Genomic DNA, 21,903 nt, shown 5'->3' with positions numbered 1-21,903 from the left:
GTGGACAAAACGTAAAGCCTGGCTCCTGGGGCATAATAATAAACACCTTTTCCTTCCTAGCTCAGTTTCCACGAGGTCTGTTTCTTGTGGCCAGTCCTTCGCCAAAGCCACAAAATACACTGGCATCTCAATTAAATGAGTCTTTCAAGGACAGAGATCTTTAATAACTAAAGAAAATGTCAAACAGCAACTAGAGCTAAACTATTCTATGATAGTGTTTTTCAAAATGTGGTCTGTGAACAACTTTTCTCACAAATATCTGGAAAGCATCTGAAAGCACAAATTTCTAAGCCGCACCCTAGTCCTAGACTTCCATGGAAAGGATCCATTACTACTATGGTGCAAAAACAAGAACAAACAAACAAAAACTTCTTCCCAGATGGTGAATCTTTTACCCTTTAAGGTTTGAGAACTATGGGATTATACAAATGAGGATACCTGTTCAGGCCAAGGAAACTAGGCTTCTCACATCACACAATGTAAAGCAGGTTGCCGACAGCAGCAAAGAGGGGGATTATTTCTACTTTGGTGAAAGCAAAAAGAGAAAATTATATGAAGAATCATCAAAACTATAGTTTAAAGATATCTCATTCCACCTTTTCCTTTTCTTCCTTCAATAACACAGAGGGGGACATTTTCAAGAGCAGAAAGCCCCACTCCTTATATTATAGGAAATACATGATCATTTCATGCACGTAAAAACTAGTAAACAGTAAGAAAAGCAGAATTGAAGACACAGAGGAATGAACTATTAAGTCCTGGACATTGATTTATAAAAGCAATAATTAGTCATCATTTTCAGTTTGAGTAGTGTAGGGTCATCCAAGTGGAGTTTTCCTGTGGGCAGCTAAATATCCTAGTCTCAAGCTCAAGGAGCAATCTGGAGTCAACAGCATGGAAGGGACACTAGAAGCCTTGAATATAGAGGATATAGAATGGCAGAAGAAGAATGAGCACAGAACCTTTGGAAATATCAGAAAGAAAATTTTGCGAAGTCAAATAATGGATAATGATGGTGACTTAGGAAGAAGAAATGCTGAGAGAGTGGCATGATAAAAACCAAAGAAAAAATGTCAAGAAAAAGGAATGGTCAACAATGAAAAATATGAAAGAGAGAACATGTAATATAAATCCAAAAAGTACCTACTCCATTTGACAACTGGGTTACTGGTAATCTCTACAAGAGATACTTTCATGTAGTTCTATAGTATGAAGAACTAGAAAGAACTGAGGAGCAGCAGAGAGATGAAAAAGTCAATTCAGTTGATGGGAACAATACTTTGAAGATGTTTGGCTGAAAAGGAAGAAAGTATAGTATGAGAAGAGGGATTTTTAAAAAGAAATAGGCACTTGTACACCAAGAGAAACAATTAGTGAAGAGGAACAAAAAAACAAAGAAATAGAATGAAATGAGAATAATTTGTGGACAAGTTCTTAAGGAAAAAATAAGTGTATTAGCCAACTTGGGCTACTAACAAAAATCCATAGACAGTGTGGAGGCTGGGAAGTCCAAGATCAAGTTGCTGGCAGATTCAGCTCCTGGTGAGGACTCTCTTTCTGGCTTTCAAATGGCTGCCTTCTTGCTGTATCTTTACATGAAAAAGAAAAAGAGGGCTTTGGCCTCCTCTTGTTCTTAAAAGGACGCTAATTCCTATTACCCAAAGTGATCTACAGATTCAATGTAATCTTTATGAAAATATCAATGACATTCTTTACAGAAATAGAAAAAAAATCAAAAATTCATATGAACCCACCAAAAAAACCCAAATAGTCAAAGATATTGTGAGGAAAAGGAACAAAGCTAGAGTCATCACACTACCTGACTTCAAAATATAATATAAACTAGAGTAACCAAAACAGCACAATATTGACATAGAGACACATAGACCAATGGAACAGAATAGAAAACCCAGCCAACTGATTTTCAACACAGGCACCAAAAACATACAATGGTGAAAGAACAGTGTCCTCAATAAATGGTGCTGGGAAAAGTAAATATTCATATGCCGAAGAATGAAACTAGATGTTGCATCTTTCAGGTATACAAAGTTAACTCAAAGTAGATTAAAGACTTAAATGTAAGACCCAAAACTTATGAAACTACTAGAAGAAAACAGAGAAAATTCTTCAGAACATTTGTCTGGGCAAAGATTTTTTTTCGTAAGACCTCAAATGCATAGGCAACAAAAGCAAAAATAAACAGGATTACATCAAGCTAAAAATTTCCTGCACAACAAAGGAAACAATCAACAGATTGAATAGAGCCTACAGAACCGGAGAAAATATTTGCAGACTATCCACTCGACAAGGGATTAAAATCCAGAATACGCAAGGAACTCAACTCAACAGCAAATAAATAAATAAAACCAAACACACAATATCAAATGATTTGATTTAAAAATGTGCAAAAGGCCTGAATAGACATTTCTCAAGAGATGACATATCAATGGCCAACAGGTATATGAAAAAATTTTCAACATCACTAATCATCAGGGAAATGCACATCAAAACTGCAATGAGATGTCATCTCACCCCAGTTAAAATAGGCCAGACACGGTGGCTCACACCTATAGTCCCAGCACTTTGGGAGGCTGAGGTGGGTAGATCAGGAGATTGAGACCATCCTTGCCAACATGGTGAAGCCCCATCTCTACTAAAAATACAAAAATTAGCTGGGCTTGATGGCACATGCCTGTAATCCCAGCCACCCAGGAGGCTGAGGCAGGGGAATCGCTTTAACCAGGGAGTCAGAGGTTGCAGTGACCTGAGATCACACCACTGCACTCCAGCTGGGCAACAGAGCAAGACTTCATCTCGAAAAAAAAAAATAACAAAATCTGGTAAAAATGCAGAGAGGGAAAATTCTTACACTCTGTTCATGGGAATGCAAATTAACCCATTATGGAAAAAGACATGAAGGTTTCTAAAAATACATCTATCATATTAACCATCTATCCTACTACTGGGTATATATCCAAAGCAAAGGAAATCTGTATGTAAAAGACATATTTGCACTCCCATATTTATTGCAGCACTATTCACAATAATGAAGATATGAAATCAATGTAAGTGTCCATCAACAAATGAATGGATAAAGAAAATGTGGTACATACACACAATGGAATTCTATTCAGCCACTAAAAAGAAAGAAATCCTGTTGTTTGCAACAACATGGATGGAACTGTACATCATTATGTGAAGTGAAATAAGCTAGCCACAAAAAGACAAATACTACATGTTCTCAATCATATGTGGGAGCCAAAAGAGTTGATCTCATAGAATTCGAGAGTAGAATAGTAGCTACTAGAGGCTAAGAAGGGTAGGGGGAAGGGGAATAGGGAAATGTTTATTAACAGGTACAACATTACAATTAGATCAGAGAAATAAATTCTAGTGTTCTCTAGCACAATGGCATGACTATAGTTCACAATAATTTATGTTTCAAAATAGCAGAAGAAAACATTTCAAATGTTTCCAACACCAAAAAATGATGTTTGAAGTGATGAATATCCCAATTACTCTAATTGATCATTACAGATTGTATTTATGTATAAAATTATCCCATGTACCCCATGAATATGCACAATTATGTATCAATTAAATATTTTTAATAAAAAAGTCTTTTAAAAAGGACACTAATCCCGTCATGGAGGCCCCACCCTCAACACCTCTTCTAAACCTAATCATCTCCCTAAAGTTCCCATCACCAAATACCTTGGAGATGCACGCAACATATGAATTTTGGAGGAGCACAAACATTAGTTCATAACAAGGAGGATACGTGATATAAAGCATGAGGGAAGAATTGCCATTAAATAGGAAAGGCAAATTTTGCTTGGATACTAGATTCGAGGCTACAGGAAAATCAGGAGCAGATAAGGTTCCAGGCTAAGAAAGTACAGAAATTGGTAAGGTCACAATTGATAATGTCAATGTCCCCTATGAAACAGGAGGAAAAAAAAAAGATATCTATTTAGACATAAAGTTGTGGGATTACAATAGATCTGCTTGAGCAGATTAGAGGACTGAGAATGCCTATTACAGGACATGGAAATGAAAACTTACCTGGGCAAGAGAGAGGAAGGATGAGCTGAGTTGAGGTCCACTTAAAGTCTGAGATCGTAAACTATTAGTGGGACCAAATGACAAGGTTATACAATTTTCTCCAGCAGTATTCAGTATCCTGGTAATAGAAGTAGAGAAGGTCCTGACAGCAGGTACCTTAAGTAGGAGAGAGGTGAAGATCATAGAAGACAAAGAGACTAAATAATTCTAGGTGGAAATGTTAAATGGATATTGAACTCAATCAAGACTTGGAGCAAAAAGTAACCCATAAGCCTGTTAGATACAAAGTCCTCATAAAACCAACATTTATGATAAGGAGGGGATAAGTGGAATAGCTAGATTACATAAAATCCAAAGGAAAATCAGTGTTTGCATGGGGATCTAAGAGCAATGGTTTAGTGCAACATGTAGAAATACAAACCCCTCCAGCTACTCAGGAGGCTGAGGCAGGAGAATTGCCTGAACCCAGGAGGCAGAGGTTGCAGTGAGCCGAGATAGCACCATTGCACTCCAGCCTGGGTAACAAGAGGGAAACTCCATCTCAAAAAAAAAAAAGAAAAGAAAATACAAACCCCTTCCTTGGCCCAGTGACGTGCAGTATATGAAGGAATGGCCTTCCTTACCTCAAAAGGGTCACGAGGAAGCAGGTTAGTACTGAGGTGGAATAAATTTCAGTTAAAGGAAGGGGAGAAGAGAATGTTCTCTAAGAAACCTGAAATATAGGAAAGTTAATTTAAATAAAATGAGCTCGGAGTGGGCAGTAGGGGGGTAGGGAGGGAATTAACAATGGAAGACGGGTCAATGAGGAGGGAGTCCAGGACAATGGGCAAGTGGGTGGAAATTCTAAAGGATGTTCTTGTTCTTAGCCCCCAGTCCATTTTATTCTGGCCAACTTTTAAGCCTGTGGTGTGCCCCTCACTATGAGGCCCTAGCCCTGCCATTGCCTGTCATCATGACTGACCTTAGCTTCCTAGCTTAGATGGGAAGGCTTTTTCGCCTGCATATTTCTGGCGACCCAGCCCAGCCTCTACGCACCAGGGTGCCGTTTCCAACAATCTCAGGATCTGAGTCCTGTTCTTTATCCACCATCCTTCCTTGACTTTTTAAAAATCACAATCTAAGCTCCAAACTTTAGCTCTGTCTTCTCCCCATCATATGATCCTGATCTCTGACCAAGTTTCCCTGGAACATGATATCACATTCAACTCAACAGAGGCCTGCCTCAGAATGGCTTCCCACAATGTATCCTTAGGACTGTTGGCATAACCCCACACCTGCAGAGGACTATAAATTATACCCTTTCTTGTACCCCACTGAGCTGTAGCTCATTGTCTTATATCCAACTCCCTTCAAGGATTTTTTTCTTCTTTCCTCTATTCAGTCTTCTAGCACCAGTGGGCAAAGATGTGAACCCCATGCTAATCATGACACTGAAGGACCCAGGGTTCGTCATTCTGATATAATCAGTCAAGTATTGGAGGCAAAATGAAACCCAAGACACGTGGTCAGGACGTTTAACTGTGTTATTGTCAGGAGGATAGTAAGTGGGTATAATCAGATATGTGCCACAGACTTTAGAAAGGCAGATTCTAAATCCTCAGCTAACAGATCAACATAATCACATTGTCTGAGACTCTTTATAGACAAGAAGGAGAAAGAGGATTAGGAAACTTCTAACAAAAGACAATTACAGATGCATGTCAACACGCAAGCAACTTGTGAAAAACAAAATACAAATGGCCATAAACATGGAAAATGTTCATCTTATTAGCAATCAAAAACACAGATTATAACAATAAGACATTACTTTTTTACCTAGACAACTGACTGAAAATTTTAAGTAGTTGTGTTGAAAAGAATGCAAAGAAATCAGCAATGGTACTCTTAAATACTACTGATAGAAGAGTGCACTGTCATCTCCTTTTTGGAAAACAAATTAGCAGCCAGGCATGGTGGCTCACACCTGTAATCCCAGTACTTTGGGAGGCTGAGGCAGTCAGATCACTTAAGGTCAGGAGTTCGAGACCACCCTGGCCTATATGGCAAAACCCCATCTCTACTAAAAATACAAAAAAAAATTAGCTGGGCGTGGTGGCATGCATCTGTAGTCCCAGCTACTTAGGAGGCTAAGGCAGGAGAATCACTTGAGCCTGGAGGCAGAGGTTGCAGTGAGCCAAGGGCATGCCATTGCACTCCAGCCTGGGTGACAGAGTGAGACTCCAGCTCAAAAAAAAAAAAAGAAAGAAAGCAAATTAACAATATGTGTCAAAAGTTTGAAAATAATTTGTAGTCATTAAGAATAACGTCCTAAAAGAAAAAACATGACAATCATGGTATATTTATAGGTGAAAAAAGTTTACAAAATGTCATGTGTGGGCCAGCAGCAGAGGCTCACGCCTGTAATGCCAACACTTTGGAAGGCTTAGGTGGGCAGATTATGAGGTCAGGAGATCAAGACCATCCTGGCCAACATGGTGAAACCCTGTCTCTACTAAAAATATAAAAATTAGCGAGGTGTGGCGGCATGTGCCTTTAATCCTAGCTACTCGGGAGGGTGAGGGAGGAGAATAGCTTGAACCTGGGAGACGGAGGTTGCAGTGAGCAGAGATCATGCCACCACACTCTAGCCTGGGGGCAGAGCTAGACTCTGTCTCAAAAAAAAAAGTCACGTATGGTATGATCCCAAATTTGTAATGATAGTGTATACTTACATATATCTATGCACACCCATACATACATACATACCTACATCTAATGTTTGTACAGATATGCATAGAAAAAAGATGAAAAAACATCAAGTAAAGTGTTAATATTAATTATCTCTGAATCCTAGAATTATGGTAATTTTTTTCTCCTTGATGAGTCTCCCTATTTTTAAATTTTCTACAATGGAAATTTAATACTTTTATATTCAAAGGAAAACAATGTTTAAGTTGATATTTTAATAAAGAAAGAATAAGAAAGACAAGTTTACAACCTGATGGGGAAAAGTGGGGGCAGGGGAGAGAAAAGATACTTCGAGAGGCCAATACAGATATAAAGGGAACGTACTAATATACTCAGGCCTTTAAAAATAATTCAGAAGATGGGGAAAAAAGGATACGCCCAGAGATGATTATAAATGGCTGAAACACAGGGTGAGGAAGTGGAAGCCTGAAGTCAGCTCAGGCTCGCATTGAATGGAATAACAACAAAAAGAACCATTTAACTTCGGTTTAGTCTAAGAAGAACAAAAATGGTCTAAGTGCTGTTGGGACAAACAGGGTGAAACTAATAATTTGTATTTCCCACCCCATCCAAACAGGAGAATAACATAATAGAATAATAACAAGGAACAAAATAGTATTCCTCTGGCTTCAACTCCACCCGTTCTTGCAGAATTTCTAACATACACGCATGCACGCACGCGCGCGCACACACACACACACAGTGTTACCCTTCACAAAGTTCCTTTCATATGGCTTTAGGAATGAATCTCCAAGGGTAAATAAAGATAATACCAAATCATCCAGGTTTCCTTGCTGTACTTTCCATTTTTTTCTTTCTTATTCTAACCCCAAGGGTAGAATTCTCAAGTTATGGTCACCACCAAGGTGGGAGCTATTGCTGTTGCTGAAAGAGCAACCACTGCTGTCCACCTCCCTCCTGCCAACACTAACACTACTTGCAGTTTGCATTCTCAAAGTCCCACAAAATCTACACAGAAATAGTCGTTTTGGCATTTACCTGCTTTTGTAATGGCCTCCTCACCCCTTGACACTGGTGTGATTTCCCGGGGTCTAGATCAGAGGACAGTTGCAAAGACACCTGTAATTCTGTGCTCAGAAGTGCCGTTCCTTCTGATAACTGACCATTCTCCTCGGAACAACTTCTTGGCCTCCACTCTCATTTCCTTCTGTTCTTTCTGGTAATTCTATCCCTGAAAAGTCCTCAGACCTTCAAGTCAAGAAACCCTGTAAGGCTGGCCCCATGTTACTCTGGGCAAGCAGGCTCACCTCTAACTTCTAGAACAACTGCTCTTTGGGCTACAGCTGGGATTCTTGCTATGCTAATGAAGGACAGTCAGAAACCATGACATTTCTGCTCCTATTTTGCTTCCAGCTTCTTTGTCAAAAAAGAGCTTCTGGAATTGGTGGGTCAAATCTCACTCAGTGGAAATTAAAACCCAAGGGAAGTGAAGAGAACATGAGATGTCACCTAGCTGTTGGGGATTAGTTATGGACCCCGGCTCCAACACATCACAAACTTCTTTTGTGAAAATCTGCAGATAAAATGACCACAATCAGTCACCAGAGAGGAACCTCAGAGAACCACAGGAGAGGTGCTAGGGATAGCCAGTCCCATTTCTAACCAGGGAAAAGAAAAAGAAGCCATAAATGAGCAATGATGAATTTGATCACCACACAGGCAATAGCCTGGATTTTTTTTAATGTAGTAGCTATTTATCTTAGTCCACTGACTAAAGAGCACAAGAAATATAACTTTCTTAATTTTTTATAACAACTCAATTTCTCAGTCTAAGCCCTTATTTCCAGGCTAATGGAAAAACCTAACCTCAGTCCCTCTGGAGACTGCTCCATGATCCCTGGGTCTTCTTCAGAGCCAAGATGCGAGCAACAGGAAAATCAGACCGTCTAGTTTCTGCTGAGATGTCCCTTGTCCCTGTTCTTATGGCCTCTTTGGGTCCAAAAATGCTCATCTCTCAGGAGAAAAAAGAACACTGATGACTGAAAATTACTTCTGCTGCACCAGCTTTATTGCATGGTATAAGGATTATAATCATTGTATCTCCAGTGTACCAAGATTTTAATAGAATAATTTAAAGGGTTATTTTGATGTTCCTGGAAAAAATGGATAAATGAGGTCTAGACGCTGGTATAGTCAATATATTCATAACCTAGCAAACTATGATAAGGATAAGACGCAGTGTAGTGCAGTTGCTAAGAGCACAGATTCTAAAGCCTGACTGTCTAGGTTCAAATACCATCTATTTCACTACTAGATAGGTCCAAGGAAAAGTCCTTAGACTTTCTGCACCTCAGTTTTCTTATATACAAAAATGGGGATAATGATTTTTGAGATGGAGTCTTGCTCTGTGACTAAGCTGGAGTGCAGTGGCGGAATCTCGGCTCACTGCAACCTCTGCCTCCTGGGTTGAAGCGATTCTTCTGCCTCAGCCTCCCAAGTAGCTGGGACCACAGGTGCTGCCACCACACCCGGCCAATTTTTTTGTATTTTTAGTAGAGACGGGGTTTCACTGTGTTGGCCAGGATGGTCTTGATCTCTTGACCTCATGATCTGCCCACCTCGGCCTCCCAAAGTGCTGGGATTATAGGCATGAGCCACTGCGCCCGGCCGGGGATAATGATTTTAACATAGTGACAGGATTTATAAGTGTTCACTAAATATCCAGTGCTCTATTTATCAGCTCTGGTGCATCTAGATGAGGTCATGTGACTAATACAGGCCAATGGAATGTGGGTAGCAGTGATGAGAGCCAGTTCCCATCTTGGTCCTTGAAAACATCCACCAGGTTCTTCCTCCATATCTCTCTCTCTCTCTCTCTCTCTCTCTCCCCGCGCCCCCCAAACACACACACTTTGCAATGGCAGCCGTGGCAGCCACATGTACCACGTAACCTACTTACAAGATGGAAGCAGCCTATTCCCACATTAACACTTGAAGGAAAGAGCTACTGGAGAGTCATCCAACCAATACTGAACTATGATGTGAATGAGAAATAAACTTATATTGTGTGAAGCCATTGAGATTCTGAGGTTTATCTACGGAGGTTGGGAGAGAAAATTATTCTGTCCAATAGGATAGTACAGAACTCACATCACTGCCTGCCACATGAAGTACTCAAGAAATACATTCCCAGTTGAACTCCTCTCAAGGTCCAGATGCTCCTTTTCTTTTCTCTCCTCCTCTGCTGTGCCATTTTGCTACTCTTCACTCTTCTGTTCATCTGCTCATCTGCTTACAGAGCCTTGGGTTATTGGGTACAGAATAGGGGAGTTGTGGTGGGCCAAACATTTGAGCACAAAAGCAGGAATGCCTGTTCCCATTTAGGGCCACCGGTTTCCAGGCTTGAGGGCGGGGCCTTTGCTGGGGAACCACCCTCTTCTACCCAGTATTTCTTTGCCTCCCTCAATATCTCTTTTCTCCCTTTGACATGAGGGAAGCATATCCCAGATTGGGACCTCTCCTTGCTGGCCCTGTAATGAAGACAAATGGAGCAGAGTGACAGCTGAAGCACAGTCAGCACAAATTGTGACTAAGAAATAAACTCTTGTTGGAAGCCACTAAGATGTGGCAATTGTTTGTTACTGCAGTATAATGTAACTAAACTTTAGCTAAGTTATATATTAAGCAAAGGGAACTAATAGGATAACGTTAATATAGACATAGGCATCTGACAATTGGTCCAGTTTTCCTTCCTTGATATTTTTTCTAAACAGCTTTTATTCAATATGAAGAGGAAACAGTGCTCAGGTATGCATATGACAAGCTCTTGAGGTTAATAGCTAATCATTTGATAACAGAATCAACAGCCAAAAAGAGAGAAACAAACTGGAACAATGGTTTCCCAAGATGCCATTTAACTGGGAGAAATATAAGGTCTTCCACACAACTGCAGGATACGGAAGGCAGCAGTTCTCATGAAAATAGTGTAAATTTTTATTTTATAGTCAGCAGAATATAAGGCAAGACGGTGAAGTTGTTGCCAAAAAAATAGACTTCAGGCTACATTCACAGGAATGTGGGACCCCAAATGGTTACAGTTTTAAGTAACTTCACAACTGTAGCCACTTTAATTTGTTGAATTCCCTCTTGGTTGTAGAACCTAACCTGAAAAGAATCAGATTTGCTTTAACTCCCAAAAAACAGTGACTAAATTATATAAGGCTTGTGTATATCCTGTAGGAGAGGAGAGTAGGAAAATTTAAGAGAGGAGAGAAAAAAGAGAACACTACTACCCTAGGAGAGTTTAAATATATGAATTTAAGCATTTGAAAGCCTGCCTTTTAAAATAAGCATTAGAATTATTCTGCGTGACTTTGAAGTACAAAACGGACATGGCAGGGAAAAGAAAGGGATTTTCAACAAATAGATCCTCTCCCTCACGCCAAATTACAGGGGCTGCTTTGGATGTGCTAGAGAGGAGATCCACGTGTGAGTACAAATAAAACTTAGTCTCAATGATAGCAAGAGTCTCTCCTAAATGTGAAGGATCAAAACGAATTTGCAGAGGGCAAGACTGGATTAGTCCAGTGGAATACCTCGGGGAGCTATTAATAATTTACAATTCACAGTTCATATTGGACACTGAATTTCACTTACCAAGAAAAGTGCAAAATTGGTATTATTTAAGATGGTTCTATCCTCACGAAGCGGGGAATCACCCTCACTCCCCAATAGCCAGGACCAGCAGTGTGCATTTAGATTTAGGAATGGGCTGGTCTGCCACACGTGCACTTGCTTGCTCTTGTCAGCAGAAGAAAAACACATCTTTGGCAAACCCTCTGTTTTAAACCTGGCATTTCCAATTTTTATTTGTCTAAAACAGAGAGAAGAAAAATAGCTGTGAGAATACAACTAGTCCCAACTGGTAAAAAGAAAGGCAAGTGGCCAACATAAATATTATAGCATAAGGCTGAAGCAGAGAAGAAATGAGAAGAAAAGATCAGCCCCTTCAAAAAGGTTCTCTCAAAATAAAAGGCCATGCCAAGGAAAGCCACAGGGGCAACACCACAAGTCCAAGGAGAGCTTTAATCAGGAAAACCTGGCCTCAGGCACGCGCATGCAGCTTCCCACCCGCCTTTCTGCGTGCCATTTTCTGAAAATTAGGAGACAGGAGGTTTGTTCATGGCCAGATGAAAAAGCAAGGCACACTTCGAATGGCAGCCCTGGTAGGATTCATGTTTCCACAGGTTTTTTTCTTCTACCTCCCATAAATCTCATGCTATATAATCTCCCAGGGCCATCTCACCTGATCTTACGGTTTCAGTCCTAAGACCATGGTAGTCTTTAAGCTATCCACCCCTAAATCTAAATCTGCAGATTAAATCCACCAAAGGCATCAAAGACATTTATATTCTATTGTTTATTAAATAACTCTCCCGGGGATTTCCTACTGACACTTCACATTTATGAGGCCCCAAACTCCCACATTTATCATCCTACCGATGCAAGATTTTTCCTTGACCCCTTGCAGAACAGGGGTGCTCTGTTTACTCCCCTCACACTCAGCTCCTCACAGGAGGGAACACGCAAGTGAGTGAGTGCAGCAACCTGCTGGCCACTTTGGTGCCAGCAGAAACAAACTCTGTGCAGGCCCCACAGCAGCATCCAGGTAGGGGTGCCTGTGATCCCAAGGCCCCAGAAGGTATGTTACGAAGTTTTCTTAGCTCAACCATCCATGGAGAGCAGTGTGCTATCAGCTCAGTGGCCCTTTGCCTCATCGAGGGGAGTGGCTACCTCCTGCCAGCAAGAGCAACGAACCAGTGTGACAGCCTTCTTGCGTACCCACACTTGGTGGGTCCCAAATTCTTGTCCAGTACCCAAGAAGAATGAGATCATACAGATAAATTGAAGGATGGTGAATGTGAGGATTTTACTGGTGATGAAAGCAGCTCTCAGCAGAGAGGGGATTTGGAACGGGGTTGGGAAGGGAAGGTCACTCTCCCCTGAAGCCAAGTTGCCTCTCTGCCTCTTCCTCCAAAGTCAAGTTGCCTCTCTCTGATGTCCCTACCTGCCTAGAGTAACTCCTCCTCCTGCCTCTATCACTACTTATTACCATCTCAGGGAATAATAGACAGCAGGGTCAGGAGCGTGGAAATCATATTCTTTATTTTCCTCTCTCCCTCATCATCTCCTCCATTTATATTCCACCTTCCCTCACCTCCCACTTCCCCATTCCCATTCAAGTCCTGTTAATTACAACCGCCAAGCATTTCTTCCATCCAGGTGAGCACTATCTGAGTTCACAACCATCATCTCTCACCTGGATTACTGAGACAAACTCCTGGCTGGTTTTCATGATTCTAATCTTACCACCCTCTCATCTGTTTTTCACATAGCATCCAGAATAATCCTCCTAAAAGTGCAAATTGATATAACTGTCCTATTAAAACCCTTCGAAAATTCCCTTTGGCCATCAGGATAAAGTTCAAAATTGCTAATGTGGAATAGAAGACTTGTATTCTATCCCGTGCCTCTTCCCTGACCTCTCTCCAGCTTTTTAGTCCTCTTCCCACACACACCCAAAACAGCTTCATCATGTCACTGAATGTATCATATTCCCTTTTAATCTTTGTACATTCTACGTTTTTTGTCTGGAAAGGTCTATCTCTGTAGTGGCCACATGCAACCAGTAAACTCTTATGCAAAGTTCAGGTTCATTGAAAGGCCTAGCAGACCTTGTTATTGCTCCCCTCTTCCCCTACCCCCAAATAGTACCATTATCATCTGAGCCCTCTTCAGGGCTCCCCTAAAGAGGTGTGTCAGCCCCCCACAGACACACCAATAGTTTCTTGCCTAAGTCTTGCTGCCTAAAGGAACATTCTGGTCAGGAGGTGGTTCCCCATGCACCTGTCAGGAAGCTACCCCAGGAGTGACCCTCAACTAATGAGGGTTAGAAGTTGCTGGAAAACTTGCTCACCCCTCCATAGGACAACTCTGAGATGCACTCTGTACAGTTTCTTAGAGGGTCCCTAGAGGGACCAAGTCCTATTTACCCATAGCAGAAACCTGCTCATTAATTAATCCAGTATCAGCTTCTCTTCCTTCCCTCTCTTACTTTCCCACTCACTCACTGTGCTTCTTGACTCTTCCCCCAAATAAATTCCCATAACATTAGGGGAAAGCTGGATGAGAAGTCTACAGGAACTCCCTGTACTATCTTTGCAACTCTTCTGTTAGTCTATAATTGTTTCAGTATCAAAAACAAAAACAAAAATAAAGTCACCTTTTTCCTATAAATACCAGAATTGTAATAGCATGCACCCCTGCTGGTTTTATTGAAAAAATCTGGTCCCTGGTCAGGCACAGGGGCTCACACCTATAATCCCAGTGCTTTGGGAGGCCAAAAGGGGAGGATCACTTGAGCCCGAAGTTCAAAACTTGCCTGGCAACATAGCGAGACCCTGTCTCTACAAACAAAAAATTAGGGCATGGCAGCACATGACTATAATCTAAACTACTTGGGAGGCTGAGGCAGGAGGATCACTTGAGCCCCGGAGTTTGAGGTTACAGTAAGCTATGATCATACCATTGCACTCCAGCCCAGATTACACAGAGAAACCTTGTCTCTAAATACATATATTAGGTCCCAAAAAATGTCCTCTAGCTTTTTCTAGGAGTTCCTTCAGTTTTCTCTCACAGGTACTCAGCATTGCTGCTACCTCTACTGTAAATAATGCATTAAGTCATTACTTCACTGGACACAACTACCCTTCACCATCACCGGTTGCTGCCACACTGTCTACCCTTGAAGGAAAGGAAGGAAGTTCTTCCCTTAGCTACTTCATCTCAGGGGTGCCGCGAGACTTTCCCTTAATTTATCACAGCAATTGGAGAGTAGGATGTTTTCTTCTGGAAGACTTATAGCCTCGAGTTCTATTTTTCACTAAATTTTTTCTCACTTCATACACTAACAATGATTTCTTTTTGTGAGGGTACCAAATTTCTTTATTTGAAGGACAAAGAACTTCAGTGGATGTTTTGGTACAACTTATATAAAAGGTAAAGGAAACCCCAACATGCTGCACTGCCTTGGTGACCAAGGAGGTCACCCCATGGCTATGGGAAAATTAGCCTATGGCTTAGCTTTCATTGTCACTGTCTCCGAGGGTGTGCTTGTCAAAGAGATATTCTGCCAAGCCAGATGGGGGTGCTCCCATCTTTAGTAAGTTGGTCATGTGGTCACTCAATTCTTTGGCGGATTTCACCTGCATATTCAGGTCATGTGTCTCAATGAAGTCAAACAAATGGGGGTCATTTTTGTCAGTGGCCAGTTTGTGCAGCTCCGGTAGTGACTGATTCACATTTTTTTCCAAATGTAATGCACATTCCATTGCATTCAGCCCGCTCTCCCCGTCATCATGGTCTGGTTTCTTGATGTCCTGAAGGAAGATCCGGCCACCTCGTTGGTTCTGCAGCTTCCTCAGTTTCTCAGCATGTTCCCTCTCCTCATGAGATTGGTGAAGAAATATTTGGCAAAGTTCTTCAAAGCCACACCATCACAGTCAAAGTAGTAAGACATGGACAGGTATACATAGGAGGCGTAGAGCTCTGGGTTGACCTGGCGGTCAGTGGCGGCCTCTGAGTCCTGTTGGTAGTTCTGGGGCACCTGTGAGGGGGATGAGGTCGTCATGGTGGCAGCTAAGGAGAGGTGGCGGCGGCGGCGGCAGTGGTGGTGGCTGCACAGCGCTGGAGCGGCAGCGGGGTCCTTGGGGTGGTCCGAGGGTGCAGAGTGGAGGCGATGGAGTGCTGGCTATAGGCAGCCGGCCGGGGTGGGGGACGAGCACCGGTTCAGTCCAAGCACTGTTGAAGCTGGACAGTGCGGTGACTCTCAGAGAAGAACATCTAACAATGATTTTTTAATGGGTCATAGGCTTAAATATAAAACCCAGAACTATTCGTCTTCTAGAAAAATAAATAAATAAGAGAATATCTTTGTGACCTTTGCATAGGCAAAGCTTTTTGGACAGGATGCAAAAAGCCATACAGAAAAAATTGATATGTTGGACTTCAACAAAACTGAGAATTTCCACTTAAAGAAAAGTATGCCATTAAGAAAATGAATTAAGTCACAAACCAAGAAATAATATTTCCAGCACATATATGTAATGAAAGGCTTTTATACAGAATATGTTTTAAAATATCCTGCAAATCAACAATAAAATTACATACGATTTAATAAAAAGTTGGTGAAAGATGAACAGACATTTCATAAGAGATATGAATGGTCAATATGCACATGAAAAGGTGCCCCACATTATCAGTCATCAGACAGAGGCGAATTCACACATGTAAAATACCATTTTAGCCCCCACTAGAATACCTAAGATTTTCAAAAATACAACACAAAATGTTGATAAAGATGGACAGCAACAGGAACTCTGATAAGAAGGTGGAGTGGTACATGTTTGGAGAACTACTTCATAGACAAGAAGGACATGTCCACAGAAAGATTTGTGAAAGAATATCCATTTCTAATAGCCCAGATTAGAAACAACTCAATGTCTGTCAATAAGAAAATGAATAAATAAATTGTGGCATATTCATGCATTGAACAACTACTCAGCAATAAAAAAAGAATAAACCACAGACCAGGTATGGTGACTCACATTTTAATCCCAGCACTTTGGGAGGCTAAGTGGGGTAGATCACTTGAGGTCAGGAGTTCGAGACCAGCCTGGCCAACACAGTGAAACCCTGTTTCTACTAAAAATACAAAAATTATCTGGGCATGGTGACACATAGTAGCTGTAGTCCCAGCTACTCAGGAAGTTCCAACACTCAGGAGGATCGCTTGGACCCAGGAGGCAGAGGTTGTAGTGAGCCAAGATTGCACCACTGCATTCCAGCCTAGGCAACAAAACAAGACCCTCCCTCAAAAAAAAAAAAAAAAACAGAACGAATGAATGAATGAACTACTGATTCATGCAACAACATGGATGAATCTCAAATATGTTAAATGGAACAAGAAGAACGAAAGACAATCAGCTGTAAGAGGCAGCTGACTGTAAGAGGCTATGGCACTTTATTTCTGAGCTATCCTTGACTAACCCTAAGGCCAAAATAAGTAAAGTGAAGTCATTAGCAAGCATGGCTAACACCCAACCGATACCATGTGTTCCACCCATTCAGAGCTCTGGGCAGTCAGGAATTAACCCCCAGTGGGTATTATTCATCAAGTTACATTAATTAATACATTAATTACAATTGCTACTTGCTCAGATTTTTCTGGAGATAGGCTAGGATGGCCCAGATTTCATTCAAATCCCAAAGGAACATTTCCTCTAGAAAATTGATCCTGCCACATCAAACATGACAAGACTTCCAAGCAGTGAATAAGGCAACCATCCAGAAGACTGGCAGTCACTGGCTGGCTCTGCAACATCCCACGTGGCTGTCAGCATGATAGGACAGAAAGGGGCAGCCCTCCTACAGCCCCAGCAGAAGCCACATGTTGTACGATGGGCCAGGAGCCACTGGAAGCAGGAGAGGGCTATTTCAAATTATGAATTGGGAGCAAACATGGTAAATTGTGGCCTCATTCCTAAGCAGGAGCAAATTCATTCTGGCTACCAACAGTGTCCAGCCTCACTGCCAAGATTGCATAGGTTTTCAGTGGGAAGAACCTGCTGCTTGGTGTTTTAATGGCCCCTAAGAAGCGGAAGGAAATGGGCTAAGAGAATGGTCAGCAGATTTTTTCCTGGCTGTCCGGGGAACACAAACAATGCTATTACTAGACTCCCTGAAAGGGAAATGGCCACCCAGGCACCCCTTCCTGAACCCAGGCCTGGGGCCTGAGGCCTGCTGGCCAGTGGGCGGCCTGCTCAGTGTGTTGCTTCCAAAACAGTTTCCAAAAGCAGCTGAAAGCTACAGCATGGGTGAGCCTGGAAGACATAGCACTCAGTGAAATATGCCAGTCACAGAAAGGGACACATGCTGCATGATTCCACTTATACGAGGTACCTAGTATAGTCCAATTCTTAGAGACAGAAAGCAGCATGGTGGTTGCCAGGGATTAGGGGTAGGCTGGAAGGGGATGGGTAGTTTGTTGCCTATGGGGTTTCAGTTGGGAAGGTGAAAAAAATTCCCAGAGATGGGTGTTGGTTGTACAATGATGTGAATATATTTTATGCCACTCAACTTAAAAATGGTTTAAATAGTAAATTTTGTATTATGTATATTTTACAATTTTCTTTAAAAAAGTAGCTGGGGAAGGGACATTCCCAATCATGTCTCCCACGCTGTGAAGTCATCTTGTCCATCATTTCTGCTCCTTGGACTGTGTCCTGACCCAGGCCTACCAGTAAGCACAACTCTTAATTTTTTCAGAATGTACATTTGGGCTTAGAAAGGCCTTTCTTCCTCATCCTTCCCCCAGCATACCTCCTCATCACACACCTATCAAGGAGGTGAGTTGGTCAGTAGAATTATACTGAAGGATTGATCCAAAATATTTTTTAAAAGGAAAGAAAGAAATTCAGAGAGATGATCCTGACCAAATGGCAGGAAGAGGGAGGTAGATGGCCATCCCTGGGTGGCACAGCCAATAATGTTTCCTATGGGACTCCTCATTCCACCACCTCCTTTCCTCACCAGATATTTCTTCCCCAAACCTGGCCTCAGGTCTCCTGCTCAAGAAAAAAATCCTATTTTTAGGAAAGAAGCTCAAAACTCATTCCATGGAGATATAAAGTAAACTTTTTAACTTAATTCTAGCAGGGCTATCGTATCTGTGAACAGGTGTCAGTAGGAGAAATCTGGCTATGGGATTTTAGGGAGTAAACAACAGGGTGGTAGAGCAGGAGGTACAAGAAGGTCTCAGAAACTCCTGAAGGAGGATTTAAAGGCTGTCTACTCATCCACTACAGGCAGCCTTGAGATTTCCTCTGCAAAGATTTGTTTCTATTAGGGCCCACTCCCAGATTCCTGAGCAGAAGAAGAAGAAAAAGCAAAAATTCTGGAAAAGTAAATATGATCGCTACTTTTTGTTAAGCATTTACCATATAAAATACATTATCTCATTTAATCCTTTCAGCTGCCTTATAAGGGAGGACATTATTATTTACATTTGACAAATATGGAAACTGAGACTTTGAAAGAGAAAGCAATTGCTTTTTTAAAAATACCTATATAAACACCTGGATAGTCTTGGAATTGTTTGTTTTCATTTTGGGGTTTGTTGTTTTTTCTTCCTTTTTGCCACATTTTCACATTTCCATTTCCCTCCATTGACAACTCCTTCTCTTAGACCCAAAATACCAGCACCCCCAGGCAGGAGATTATAGGAGTCAAGAGCACAGTCTGGAGTGAGAGAACCCCACATTTGAATTCATCACTTACTTGTTGAATCCTGTTGAATAATGTGTGTATGTGTGTGTCCGTGTGTGTGTTTGCAACATCAGATCATGTCTGAGAGAGCATGCATGTGTGTAAATCAACCCTATCTAAGGACCAGTCTTAATGGAACAAAATTAATCGTCTTTAGAATAAAAATCTTTAAAAAGCTGTCATACATCAGAACTGAGCACTATGAACACACTCTGTCTGGTTAGGCCTTCATCAAAGAACATGTTTTTGCAATCCAGATTGTATATACCCCTCCAATATTCATGATTCTGTAACCATTCGTTCAACAACAAATATGTGAGGCACCTCATGGGGTAGCAGATAAAAAAATTAGTAAGATTCAGCCGTCACCCTCAAGTAGTCCACAGTCCAGTAAACGATATAGACAGGAGACGTGTCAATGAATGGCACAATAAGTGATAATACACAGATGGATGCAGTGCTGTGGCGTCACAAACAAAGGGGTGCTAAAATGAGTAGGAACATGCCAAGGGAAAATGATAGGAAAAGCGCTCGGAGCAGAAGGAAGATTGTGTGCAAGGATACAAAGGCTTAATAAATAAGTCGCTCCCAGAGAACTGCAATAGTTCACAGCCGGTACACAGGTAAGGGCTGTGGCAGGCGACCAGTCCAGTAGTCCAGGGCAACTGGAATGCCTCTTAAGTCTCGAATGAGTTTGGATTTCACCCTGTAGGCAACAGGAAGCCATTAAAGGTTTTTAACCCAGTGGTAACATGATGCAATGTTCACGTCGCACAGATAGCTTAGGCCATCGCAGTGTGGAAAATGGACTGGAAGGGAGTGGAAACACGGAGACCCATGAAAACTCCTGCAGTGATTCAAGTGAGAGAACATTGGAGCTTGAACAACAAATTCAAGAGACTCTGACAGGGACATTGGACAGAATTTGGTGAAGAGAGGAGCATTAAACAGGAAATTATTTAAAATGCTTCCAGCGTTTTGGGCTCATGCATTAACCAACTGTCTGGCAAAGAAAAGGACACACTTTCTCCAGTGAGCTTAAGAGCACATCATTGAAGCACACAAATCATCTAAAGCCCTGTGAGTCCCCATCTACAAGGTTAGGGCACCACATAAAAGCAAACTTTCATTCCTGTCATCTGCTCCCCTTGCCGCTTTGTCTCCCATCCTGCTCACAAGGGTTTCATATACATAAAACCCATCTTGAAAGCTGGTCCTTCTGCACACCCTGCTGCCCATGCCAACCCTGAAGGCACAAACGCAAGTTTTGCCCAGTTCATTTTTGTATGCTTCTGTAGAATTCTTTTCTTTGGGTTGCTAAAACATAATTTCAAGCAACTTGTCATCATGGAGCAGCGCATCTTTATTTTTAAAGCCACAGTGAGTGCATCTGGGCCTCTAAAGAATCCTGAAACCCATACACGTCCTTAATTGATCCAGAGGGCAAGTGTTGCCAGGCAGTCCACGTGGGTCAGCTCAAACACCCACATGTGGTTTGCCTGCCCCAGCCTAAGCCACGTAGTTTGCCAAGTCTGTCAATGATACCCTCTGGGCTCAAGTGTCTTTGCGACTAATTGCCTGCCAGTCACAGCCAGACAGAGTACATTTATTCCTCCTACCTGGGGGAACATTTAATTTTATGAATCTTTTACTACAGCCTTTATCTCTAATAAAGATGTACATGAATATTAGCTACAAAATTGTTCATCAAATCATTGTAATAGCAAAAAGTTGCAACTCATCCTGTTGGAAACAATAAGATATGATTAAATTAAAATCTATCAATACTAGGGAATAGTATGTGATTCCAAAGAATGCTGTTTCATAAAAGAATCTATTGATATGAAAAGATGCTCACTACAGAATGTTTCCTAGAATATAAGTTCCATGTAGGCAAGGGCTTTGTTTTCATCAATGTACTCTCTGTGCCCAGAAGAGGGCCAGGCACATCGCAGGCATTCGTTAAATATCCACTGATTGAATCAATATAAGTGGAAAAGCAAATGACAAAATAATATGGTTTTATTTCTGTAAAAAGAAATATACATGCACAGAAAAAAATCTTAAAGGAGTCTATGGCCATGCCACCCTGAAAGCACCCAATCTTGTTTGATTTTGGAAACTAAGCAGGGTCGAGCCTGGTTAGTACTTGAATGGGAGACTGCCTGGGAGTACCAGGTGCTGTAAGCTTTTAAAAATAATAATAAATAAATAATAAAAATAAAAATATAAAAATCTAGAAAGGTATACATCAAAATGCTACCAGTAGTTTTCTCTGCATGGGTGGGTCATTTTATACCTGTTTTGTCTCTTTTGTCCCCCCACTGTGAGCAGTGCAAAGTGCTATTACAAGAGTCAAAACATAAAAGAAACTCTTCGGAGGGTAAAAATGCCATTACAAACTCAATGCTAATTTTCCAAGGTCATCTATGAACCTGCTGCCCCAAATAACATTACATTATTTATCCATTATCCCACATGTAACCCAAAGCACTAATTTGCACTAACACAGAACAGAATCCCTGTACCCTGCATCTGGGTTGACCCTTTAACTTCAGCTTCATTATTAACCTGGGTTCCACCCATTGCCCTCAGGACCCCCATCACTCTTGACAGAGCCCCATCCTAGCCTCTCCTTACTGAGCTCTGCAAAAGCATCCAATTCCTCTCAAACAGGAAAAGGACATTTTACCACTCTCTTCATATAAACAGATTGCCCATGTTTGCAGTTGGACTCCTCTCCTTACTACACCAAGCGTGAGAGTG

The 21,903-nt window shown here is 41.5% G+C and overlaps 1 long non-coding RNA gene and 2 pseudogenes across 2 annotated transcripts in view; 1 reads left to right on the top strand and 2 right to left on the bottom strand.

Annotated features, from left to right (window-relative positions):
* LOC128931370 (uncharacterized) overlaps positions 1 to 21,903 on the bottom strand; it is a 696,873-nt gene that overhangs the window by 450,577 nt on the left and 224,393 nt on the right. The gene's annotated exons all lie outside the window — the stretch shown is intronic.
* Positions 14,730 to 21,265, bottom strand: LOC128931369 (ferritin heavy chain pseudogene; annotated as a pseudogene).
* Positions 21,209 to 21,327, top strand: LOC118151785 (5S ribosomal RNA; annotated as a pseudogene).

The sequence above is a fragment of the Callithrix jacchus genome, chromosome 2 (assembly GCF_049354715.1).
Source record: "Callithrix jacchus isolate 240 chromosome 2, calJac240_pri, whole genome shotgun sequence".
Classification (NCBI taxonomy): Eukaryota; Metazoa; Chordata; class Mammalia; order Primates; family Cebidae; genus Callithrix; species Callithrix jacchus.
The sequence above is the reverse complement of the archived record's forward strand: the minus strand, read 5'-3'. Positions and strand labels throughout refer to the sequence as shown.